Below are 3180 nucleotides of genomic sequence, written 5' to 3' on the forward strand. Positions count from 1 at the left end.
GGCAACAGTATAAAAAACATTTTTTATTCGTTTTTTGTGCAAGATTAGTAGTCACATATGTTTTTGCTGAATGCAGTTTGAAGTGTCAAAACTGAAAATCATTTCAAACGTTACTCCAGTTGTACCAATCAAAAATGAAATTCAATATTGGCAACTTAAACAGTTCATTCTTAATCACCCGATATGAACTATAACAAACTAATTTTCTTTGCATTAAGATAGAGCCAGAATACAAAGAAATAGAAAACTTCAACTTGTTGTATAGATATGATAGCCACTCTGTATTATCGCTTTAATTAAGCTCAAAGTTTTTGGCGCGAATGGAACACATGGAATTTTGTATGTTTGTTTGTTTTAACACTTGTGATTTTTTTGGAGAAAATCTATTGAATCAATAACAATCACCACTTGATCCGAATTTTTATCATTATTGCAATCAATAATTTGTGGATTTATTGAATTAGAGGTTGATCCCAGCTGTGGAATGTGACATTTGATAAAAAAGGATCAGTTCTATGTACCTACCTACAGTTTGAATAAAGCAGGTAGTAAATAAATGTGTACCTAATGAAACAGAATGTTGATACAAACCTATCATATAATTTATAGTTATTGATGACATGTAAAGATAAGAAATAACATTAAATATTATCATTATCATTAGTATTTAGTATTTAGAGACGATAATATGTATCACTGTAAAGTGTTGTAAACCCACTTGAAACGAAAATGTCTACTTCCATTAAATTCATTAATAATTTATTTAAATTTCTCAATCATGCACTCAACGATAAGTGCAATAAATAATACTGAAACTCAGTAATCATTCTCAGAATTATGAATTATTGCTGGTATAGACCGCATGTTTTTGTTTTGCGGTTGGTATTAATGGTCGGAATTTTTTCCCAAGTAAATGTGGTTTCTGAAGATACCAAATTACACCAAACAAAAAATTTTAATTCGATCCGGGAAGTGTCGTTTCTGACATTTGGTAACTCTGTTGAGAATTTTTCCATGCACTTGATAAACTTGAAATGATCAAAGACAAAAGCATTTTGTAATAACAGCAATCTCATAAATCTAAAAACGTGTCATTACAAAATTTCGAATGAAGTGTCATAATCTATATTGAACAACACTTGAGTGATAATAGGTTTATTATTTGTCTTTTCTATATTTGATTGCTGACTAAAATTGAAAAAAATTGTGTACACTGGGTGGTAATAAAAATGTCCGCTGTAGTATGAAACATGAAGTGAGCATTTTGCGCGATTAAAACGCTCGTAAAGGCAAATCACTTTTCTTGTTTATTGTCCCAGGTGTACTTTCGATAAATGAATAATGTCATCAAAAAGATCCCTTTCGTGGCCGCGAATTGTAAACGAGTTTATCGAGTGTTCCGGATTGAAAAGTAAATAGCAAATTTGTAAAGCGTAAAAGCATAACCAACAGTGCATTATAAATTTCGTACATTCACAAACAGTTTAATTACAAGGTTGTTAAAATCAACTAGCAAAAAGTTCATCGACCTTGGCGCGCCTTTATATACTCTTAGTGGGTACCTGAACAAATAAAACTGAACAAACATCGGTATTTGCTTTGCATAATTGATTGTTCAAGATACTTATCAAGTTATTGATTATTTATTGTTTGTACAACTCGGCCGTGTTTGTAATTTTTGTTTTCAAATATTGGGAGTTATTCTACAATTAGCACAACGGACCTTGGAATGATAAACACCAGGGTGGTCAACACCATGTCATGATACTGATAAGCCACAAGTGTCACACTTCACGCTATCGCACACCAGAAAAGGGCAGATTTCTTATCATTTATCACCATAATACATTCATTGATTTCGATATTTGACTACTCTTTCCGGAAACTGATGACGCAAGGACAAATCCCGTGATTCCATAATCTAGATGAAAAAAAATCAATTGATCGAAAGTGCATCAAATATGCAAACATTTGTAGACCTTATCACACAATAAACCGTCAACGATACAACGTATTCGTAATTTTATAAACTATCGCATTGTAATCCATCATAGAACAAAAGTACTCATACTCATATTATAATACGTAAACAGCTTTTTTTATTTTGTACTGTCTATAACGTCCTTATTACAGATTTGCTTCCTTCTACGTTTTTTTTAAAGAAAATATTTTAGGGATTATAATAGAAGTAGATATTCTAGTAGATTTTTTGACCTTATGTTATAAGTTATTAATTTTATGTTTCTCTTTGTTACTTTTATGCTTTATGTCTGTTTTGAACTTTGATTGTGAATGTTTCTGTTAACCATTTTTTGAGTGAACGTCCAGACTGCAATAAAGGTTTTAATTTTAGAACTTCGAAAACATTTTATGCTGATTTTTTTATCTAAAATATAATTTTGCTACTTGTCATGTAAACTCTTCAACTGAAATAGCAATTATGTGTTTTTATAAGTCTGTAAAACTTTTAGTACGTTCCATTTTTCAACATTTGCGTAAAAATGTGTCTTCGTTGAAGGTTAAATAAATAGAATTAACAGTAAGTTGAAAAAAAAACAGTTAAAGATTTAAACTTTGTTTATTACGTCTCTAGTACACAGAATAGGTAAACATGCCGATAAGTAATGTACATATATGTATATATTTAAAATAGATAACTGAAGCACATTAGTTTAACCAATAGATTTATTTAAAGTTTAAAGTAACTGTTTATATTTTACGGGAAAGTTTGTATGTGTATTTTTACAAACTCATATTTTGAGCTTCACATAGGGTAATTAGTCAATTAGTAGTATTGTAATCATAGTGTAAAATGTCCTTAGATGTTTGCGTCGTGTGAAGAGATTAGTCTAAATCTCGCATTTATTAAATTAAAATAAATGCTTGCTTCACGGTTAGTAATTAATTAAAAACTTGTCATTATCTCGAGCGCATTTATACGGTGTGCTTCAGTGGAGCGAGACGTTTTGGTTTGTGGATGGGAGTGTACCCTTAGGAAACATATAAATTCCCTTCGCCTCCCCCTTCGATGCCCCCTGTATAAGTATACGCTTGGACTGTCTTGAAAAGATGAGAATCGTACTGCGAATTCCAGTTCCTTAAGATTATCGTTCCGTCTCCGTCGCACACATCCGTCCATAAAGTCGTCCTTTTTGTACGGTGCGCTCTTTATAAACCGAG

This window comes from Tribolium madens, unplaced genomic scaffold (genome assembly GCF_015345945.1).
Source record: "Tribolium madens isolate multiple individuals breed KSU strain unplaced genomic scaffold, Tmad_KSU_1.1 Scaffold_3;HRSCAF=73;Tcas5.2_LG2, whole genome shotgun sequence".
Taxonomy (NCBI): domain Eukaryota; kingdom Metazoa; phylum Arthropoda; class Insecta; order Coleoptera; family Tenebrionidae; genus Tribolium; species Tribolium madens.